Source organism: Mirounga leonina, unplaced genomic scaffold, assembly GCF_011800145.1.
Source record: "Mirounga leonina isolate KUSES-001 unplaced genomic scaffold, KU_Mleo_1.0 Mir_171, whole genome shotgun sequence".
Classification (NCBI taxonomy): Eukaryota; Metazoa; Chordata; class Mammalia; order Carnivora; family Phocidae; genus Mirounga; species Mirounga leonina.
In genome coordinates, this window is record NW_023270436.1 from 1,029,953 (window position 1) to 1,038,709 (window position 8,757).

Genomic DNA, 8,757 nt, shown 5'->3' on the forward strand with positions numbered 1-8,757 from the left:
GGCACTGCTGAGGCTAGAGCTCATTCTGGAAGGTCTTTGTCTTCCTCCAGGGGAATTCAGGCCACAGGCTAGCTCTCAGGCCTTCAGACTTTGTTTAAGCAAAGGAAGCCCTCGCCCCACTTTGCCCCTGGGAGGGGGTGGGATGAGAATTTGCCCCTTGGGCTCCCTAAAGGTGGGAAGGGTGACAGCCTGAGGGCTTCCAAAGAGGCTCTGGGCCAGTTTCAACCCAAGCCCAGAGGGAAGAGTACACCTGCCTCCCTCTAGGGAGAGAAAATTGGTAGTTTTGTAACTCAGAACATAAACTTACCCTACAACCTAGCAGTCCACCCCAGGGTACTCACACAAAGTCCTGAATGGGAAATGTTCACGACAGCCGATAGCGCAGAGCTGGAAACAAATGTCCATTGGCAGGAGAGAAGAAACAAATTGCAGGAATACTCCTCAGCACCCAGAAGGACTGGACAGAGGCCTGGCCCAGCGAACACTCCACGCAGAGGCGAGCAGCCAGATGCAAAGGCCCCCGCCGAGGGCAGCATTGGCTGGCTGGCGAGGCTCAGCCATCCGGGGTGCGGGCATCGGAAACCCGACTGCTGCTCGGGATCCGGAAGGTCCGTGGGAAAGGAGGGGGGACCCTGGGGCTGATGGAAGTGTCCTGGGCTGACTGGCGTGATGCCAGACACTTGGCTTCACACAATTGTCAAAACGCACTGAACTGGGGCGCCTGGGTGGCTCATTCGGTGAGGCGTCTGCCTTCAGCTCCGGTGTGATCTTGAGGGGTCCTGGGATCGAGTCCCGTGTCCAGCTCTGTGCTCAGCGGGGAGTTTGCTTGGGATTCTCTCCCTCCCTCTGCCCCTCCCGCCCTCATGCTCTCTCTCTCTCTCTCTCTCTCTCTCTCTCGCAAATAAATTAGAAAAACGCAGTGAACTGCATGCATCTCATTGTGAATGAATTACACCCCGTGCAGCTCACTTTAAAGGGAAGCACTGACACACAGTGCGTGTGGATGAACCTGGAAGGCATTCTGGGAGGTGAGAGAAGCCGGATCCCAAGGGCCACGCCTTGGAGGATTCCATTTATGTGAAATGTCCCGACCAGGCAAATCCAGAGCCCGGAAGCAGGGTGGTGGGTGGCAGGGGCTGGAGGAGGGAACGGCGAGGGCCTGCTGTGGTGGGGGTCTCCACCCTGCCTGTGGGCACCACCCCGCTGGGGGCTGGTGGACGGGACCCTCAGGGGCACGTCTGGTGCCAACATCCCCCAGGGCCTGGAGGGGAAAGGAGTGAGCGGCTGCTGGGTCCAGGGACCCCAGGCTTTATCTGGCATCTTCCAGCCGCAGAGGGTTCCCGTCCGTGTCCTTCAGCAGCTCCCGAGGGAGGCCGGGACTGGCTCCTGCCGAAGGCCTTAGCAGAGTGCCCCGGGGCGTTTGCACCCTGCTGACGGTGACTCAGCCTGACAATAGCCACAGTCCTGATGGAGGATAGAGAGTCACGAGCCTTGCAGGACATCCTCAAGGCATGCAGAAGCCCTGGTGGCCTGAGTCACCACAGGGCTTGGACAGGGACGGGCCGGGGCCGGGGGCTTCCTCAGAGCCCCCCCCCCACCCAAGCCCTGGGCCCCAGCTCCAGAACTCTTCCAACCGGACAAAGCTGTCCTCCCTCTAGTCCTCGCTGCCTTGAGTGCCACCAGGTGTGTCTCCGCGGACCACGCTGCGCTCCCTCCTGCCTTCCCTCCAGCCGGATGCTGGTGGGAGCCTGGCAGTGTCCCAGTGCCTGCCCGTTCTCGCCGGCCACCTCCTGTACCCCTGCTCTGTGCTGCGGTGCCCTCCGTCCCCAAGCAGGGGGGCAGGGGCGGCAAGGAGGGTGGGGGGCAGAGAAGCAGCTGGCAGCTGCTGTTCCTGCTCGGGCTCTTGAGGGGCTGCTGAATTCACGGATTTTCAAAGTAGAAATAAAATCGGTCCAGGCTGATGAGGACAACGTACCGCAAATCAAGAAGCATGCGGGCCGTTAGAAGTTCGGTTAAGGTTTTCCTTTTTTTTTTTTTTTTAAGAGTTTTATTTATTTATCAGAGAAAGAGAGAGAGAGAGCACACAAGCAGGGGAAGCGTCAGGCAGAGGGAGAAGCAGGTTCCCTGCTAGGCAAGGAGCCCGATGCGGGGCTCGATTCCAGGACCCTGGGATCATGACCTGAGCCGAAGGCAGACGCTTAACTGACTGGGCCACCCAGGCGTCCCTCGGTTAGGATTTTCCATGGGAGACATTATGTACCCGCGCGGGACACATGTTTACTCTCTCCTGCACTGGTGGTCTCCAACTACAGAGTCAAGGGTCGCATGTTGCATGGTCCATTTCTGCGGCGGCGTATCCGGGACTGGGAAACTGCAGAGACAGGCTGCTTGCTGGTTGCCAGGGCCTGGAGGAGGAGGCCAGTGCAGAGCCCCTGCTAATGGGCCCAGGGCTTTATTTTGGGGTGATGAGCATGTCCTGCAACCAAGTGGGTGGCCTGAGTGAGGGCCTAGCTGGGGTGGGGAGGTGCTGCGAGGGGCTGGGGGAGGGTTCTGCGGGCTCTGCTCTGAGTGGGGGGTCCGGCGACTCTCCCCATTTCCCAGCTGAGAAAGCCGAGGCCAGACCAGCCCAGGGTCTTCCGCTGGTGCGTGTGAGCTCGGATGCGAGCCCAGCCTGGGCGCTGGGGGCAGGAGCCACCCCACACCTGTCAGGTGCCCCCAGACGCTTCTGGCGCGCCCCATGCGGACACAGGCAGGTGAGGCCGCACTCCATTTTCTTTTGGTTAAAAAAAAAAAATTGGGGCGCCTGGGTGGCTCAGTTGGTTAAGCGACTGCCTTCGGCTCAGGTCATGATCCTGGAGTCCCTGGATCGAGTCCCGCATCGGGCTCCCTGCTCGGCGGGGAGCCTGCTTCTGCCTCTGACCCTCCCCCCTCTCATGTGCTCTCTCTCCTTCTCTCTCAAATAAATAAATAAAATCTTTAAAAAAAAAATTTATCGTTCATATACTATCAAATTCACAATTTTAAAGCATCCATTTCAGTGGTTTTGGGTATATTCAGAGCCATCGCCGCCACTGCTCATTCTAGAACGTTTTCATCGCAGTAGGAGGACTCCCATCTGCATGGACAACCCCGCGCCCGCCCCCCCACAACCTGAAGCTTCCTTCTGTCTGTGGATTTGCCTGTTCGTCGGACACTGCCCGGCCTTCTGCAGCTTATCTCGTGCAGCATGATGTTTACAGGTTTGTCTGCACGGTAGGTGCGTCTGGCCTCACCCCTTGTTACTGAATAACGTTCCACTTTGTGGATAGAACCCTTGCTTTTAACTGTCAGTTGATGGGTATTTGGGTTTTTTTCCTTCCTTTGGCCCTATGAAAAATGCTAATGACCGGACTTCTTTCCCTCTGTGCCCGTGGTTCTTGGTTGCACCACTTCAAAGAATGAGCGGTGGGCAGCAAAGCGAGGTTTACTGAGTGATAGTGAAGCGACGGTACGAAGATCCCGAGGAGGGAGGGACCGGAGACGATTGCCATCGGCGTTTCTAAGTCTTCGGGTTTTTATGGGCTGTTGGCCAGCTGTTTTATTTTTTTATTTATTTATTTTATTTTTTATTTTTTTAAAGATTTTATTTATTTATTTGACAGGGAGAGACAGCCAGAGAGAGAACACAAGCAGGGGGAGTGGGAGAGAGAGAAGCAGGCTTCCCGCCGAGCAGGGAGCCCGATGTGGGACTCGATCCCGGGACTCCAGGATCATGACCTGAGCCGAAGGCAGACGCTTAACGACTGAGCCACCCGGGCGCCCATGGCTGGCTGTTTTAATCTGATTAACCCTCCCTGCACCTGTCATCCAATCAGGTTCTTATCACCTCTCTATCAAGTGGGAAAGGGTGGAGGGCTCCATCCAGGATGTAAAGTCCTTTTAACAGTAGATTCCTCTTCGGGTGGGCGTGGGGGCCTTGTCCCTGCAGGCCTTTCTTCCGACCATCCTTCATCACTACTACGGCCCATCATTCTGGTTTTCGGGGGAGAAGAGGGGAGGCAGAGCCAAAGTACGTGCGTGGGAGCTGGTGGCAAAGTGACCCAGGCAGGGGGACCGGCCAGTGCAAAGGCCTGGGGGATTCTATTCGGGGAGGAGGAAAGGGCCCAGGAGCACAAGGGGAGGCCCAGTTTCTCTCTGCCCCTTGTGCTCCCCACCTGCTCCAGGCCTGGCCCTCTGTCGCTAGGCTGGGTCCCGGCCGGTCGGGAGATGGGGATTTCCACCCACTGTTGGGCCTCTGGTCGGACGGCCCCTGCCCGGGGCGTCTTGGCGGGTCCCCGCTGGTCACTCAGGCAGGGCCGGCAGCTTAGCAGCTGTGGGTCCCAGTCACCGGATCTTCCCCACCTCTGGGGTTCCGGCTGCATCCTTTGTGCTGCTCAGGCTGGAAGCAGGCAGGCATCCCTGACCCATCCTTTCCGGCACCTCTGGAGACCCTGTGGGCTCTGTATTCCAAACAGACCCAGAATTTGGCCATTTCTCGCCACTGACCTGAGTTTCCCTGGGCCGCCCTAGCAAGTTACCACAAACTGGGCGGCTTCGGACAAACGCATTCTCTCACAGCCCTGGAAGCCAGAAGTCTGAAATCAAGGTGTGGCAGGGCCGTGCTCCCTCTGGGGGCTCGAGGGGAGGGTCCTTCCTGCCTCGCCCAGCTTCTGGGGGCTCTGGGAGTCCCTTTCCTGTGACTGTATCCCCCTATCTGTGCCTCTGTCTTCACGCAGCTTCTCTGTGTCTCTCTTCTTCTCAGAAGATCGGCAGCCACTGGACTTAGGACCACCCTGATTGAACATGACTCATCTTAACTAGCTTATCTGCAAAACCTTTTTTCTTTTCTTTTCTTTTCTTTTTTTTTTTTTTTAAGATTTCATTTATTTATTTGACAGAGAGAGACACAGTGAGAGCAGGAATACAAGCAGGGGGAGTGGGAGAGGGAGAAGCAGGATCCCCGCTGAGCAGAGAGCCCGATGCGGGGCTCGATCCCAGGACCCTGGGACCATGACCTGAGCTGAAGGCAGATGCTTAATGACTGAGCCACCCAGACGCCCCAAAAGCTTTTTTCTAAATAAGGTCACATTCTGAGGTTCCAGGTTGCCATGAATTTGGGGGGATACTATTCAGCCCAACACAAGAGCTAACCCAGGTGGGAGACAGGCATAGGGTTCCTTAAACAAATCCGGCAACTCCCACGTCACTCAGAGTAGGAGATGGGTCCCTGTGCTCCCATGGACACCATCTTCCCTCCTCTGGCCTTGGTGCTCTTCCCGATTGCATGGGGCATCCCTCCCGCATGAGGACCTTTGCACTAGCTGTTTACTCTGCCAGGAGGGACCTGTCCTCCCCCAGATCTGCCCCAGCTCCCCCTCTCCCCCAGGTCCTGACTTCCATACTTAGAATCATGACTGCCCCTCTCCCCCAGGGCACCTTTCACCATCTAACGGAACTTATGTTTTACTTACTACGATGTACTGTCTGTCTCCATCACTGGAATGAGAACTCTAAGACATAAGGGATTCTCCAGAACCTAAATTGGTACCCGGCCCTCAGGAAGTCCTCAGTGGATGCTTGTGTGAATGGTCACAGGCACTGTCCCTGCCTACACTCCCAGACCCGATGAAGTAGCCATTATTAGTCCCCTGCATCGGTCAGCTTCCTGGCGAGAAACAGCTCTACTCCAAAGGGCTTCCCTGGACGTTAATGAAGAGATTACATGCAGGGAGCTGGGGCCTTGCAAGGCCTGCAGGGTGGGGCTGGAGCTGGGGGGCGGTGAGGGGGGTCACCGGGCAGGAGCCCTGGTTGTAGAACTCAGTGGTGGGAGCCAGTGGAAGTGGGGACTAGGGGCTCCCCCAGCCCGGGGCCTCCGCTTGGCCAAACCCAGGAGAGGGGACCAGCCTCCAGGAACCTGAGCCTGGCCTGCCATTCACAGGTCTGGATGTGGGGGGGCAGAGATGGCACAGGACATCTGTCTCAGGGGACAAGGAGGCTGGGGGGTAAAAGGACCCCCCTTGGCCCTGGGCAGAGCTGGGGCTTAGACAGAGGCCCCGAGTCCCTGGTCCAGGCCCCGCATCACCAATGGCACTGCTCCCCCAGGGACTCGGGGGCCTCCAGGTTAGCGAGCAAGTGTCCAGCGGCAGATTGCAGCCTTCTGACACAGAAGAGCAAAGCCTTCGTGCAGGTGTCCTGGGTGGGAGCTCGGGCCCTGGACGGCCACACCCACCACACCCCTCCTCTTCCTCACACCTGGGACCAGCCCTCCTTGCTTCCCAAGAACCAGGTGGGACACCTTGGGCAACCTGCTTGTATCCTTTTTAAACTGGTTTCTCCTGTGTAAAATGGGGCCATAATCTACTACGGAGCTTCCAGCTTCCCAGCTCCGGGGGCCCCATGGTCATGGGCCTCTTGCCTCCTGGGGGCTAGAGCCCCGTAATCAGTTCAGGCTGACCAGTTGTCAGTTTGCCTCTGGAACGGAGCTCTAAAGGCTCCTCCCCAGCCCTTCACTCTGGCAGTGTGAGAGCCAAACACTCATCAGGGACCTGGACACTGGTGAGCATCCCCCCCAGCCCGGCAGGGAGCACGCAGTGGGAGCAAGAAACACACCCCACGGATTTGAGCGGCTGAGCTCTGGGGAGCTCTTTGTTACTGTGGGTGACCTGGCCCGTCCCGACGGACAGGCAGGGAGTCATAGGCCGTCTGCGGATCCAGGAGCTGAGCCTACAGCGCCCAGCACACGCGCATACCTGACAGATGATTCATGGAGTCAGGCGGCCATCCAGCCCCAATGTCTGCGCCTGATGTGTTCACTCAGCTCCTTTGGGCCCCGGGCCCTGCCGCCCGCCCCGCCTTCACCTGCTGCCCGGCCCCTCCCGCCCGGCCCATGCCGGCCCCGTCCTCCTCTGGGCCCTCCTGCGGGCCCGCTCTCCCCGGCAGCTCTGCCGGCTGCCTCCGGGGACTCAGCCCAGGCGCCCTCCTCCCACCCGAGCCACTTGCTCTCCGCCCTGTGACGGCAGGACCGTCACAGGAGGGTGGGTCCCAGCTGGTCATCAGGGTAAAGGCCTGGGAGAAATAGGGGGCTGTCACAGATGAAAAGATTTACAAAAACATATCCCGTGGTTCTGGACGGGGTCCTGGGCTGAACGAATCCACTGCAGAGACATTTGGAGGCACAAAGGGGGCAGATTTGATTGGGGACGAGAGTGAAATGACATTAGGGCACTCGGGTTAATCTCATGAAATGTGACGGTGAGGTTGTTGTCTGGTAGGAAAGTGTCCTTATTCTTCATGAGATGTACAAAGTACCGAGGAGTAACGTGTTGTGGTGTCTGTGTTTTACTTTATTTTTTATTTTTTATTTTTTAAAGATTTTATTTATTTATTTGCGAGAGAGAGAATGAGAGACAGAGAGCATGAGAGGAGGAGGGGCAGAGGGAGAAGCAGACTCCCCGCCGAGCAGGGAGCCCGACGTGGGACTCGATCCCGGGACTCCAGGATCATGACCTGAGCCGAAGGCAGATGCTTAACGACTGAGCCACCCAGGCGCCCCTATTTCTTTCTTTTTTAAAAACCAATTTTTTTTATTTTTTATTTATTTTTTTTTAAGATTTTATTTATTTATTTATTTATTTGAGAGAGAGAGAGAGAATGAGAGAGAGCACATGAGAGGGGGGAGGGTCAGAGGGAGAAGCAGACTCACTGCCGAGCATGGAGCCCGATGCGGGACTCGATCCCGGGACTCCAGGATCATGACCTGAGCCGAAGGCAGTCGCCCAACCGACTGAGCCACCCAGGCGCCCCTGTGTTTTACTTTAAAACAGCTTTGGCAAAGACTGAAATAAGGGAAACAATGTGGCGAAATGCTGCCGATCGTTGGATCTACACATGGCTTCAACTTAGACACCTCTAAAGCCTGTAAATGTTCATGACAAAGGGAAAAATGCTGCAGGAGAGGAATTTAAAAACACCGATTGTTATTGTGCACTCCTCCATGTTTACTTTAAAGACCCTCTTATTACGACTCAGTACCCATGAAACAACGAGTGCAGTGCATATAAAAGGCATAACGGGGTACCGCAATCCTCAAAGCCGCCGGGGGGCCATCCCGCGGTCTCAGCCCCTCAACTGGAGGTGGCCGTGGCCTCCGTTTCGTGTTCGTCATTCCTTTGTTGGAACTCTTAACCGGGCGTCACTGACACGTGGTCAGTGCGCTCATCCTAACGGTAATTGTTACAAACGTGTGGGGCTGCGTAACCCCTGCCGGGCGCAAGATGCAGGGTTTTCCCAGACCCCGGGAGCTGTTGGGTGCCCCCCGCACTCCTGGCCGGAGAACCAGCATCCTGGCCCGTTTCTCCGCGGAGGAGAGCTGCTGGTCTTGAACTTGAGAAAAGTGAGTCACACAGAGCTCACTGTGTCTGCCCCTTTCAGAAAGCATCCTCTCCGTCAGAGGCGCCCATCCCCTGGCTTGTGCAAAGCAATGCCAGCACGTAGGTAATACGTACACGTACGGATTTGTCAAAACTGGTGTTATTGTGTAGAAAAAGACAACACAATAGTGCAGGAAAGTGTGAAACCCATCGGTACAGGTGAATCTATAGACAAATCGGTAATACTGTATTCCTGCAACGACGGTGGTAAGCCACTTTTAGTTCTAGTGTAGAAGCTATACACAGACGTATTAAAAGTAACTATGACTAATAAATATGTTAAAACATACACAGTAGGAAGAGATACAAA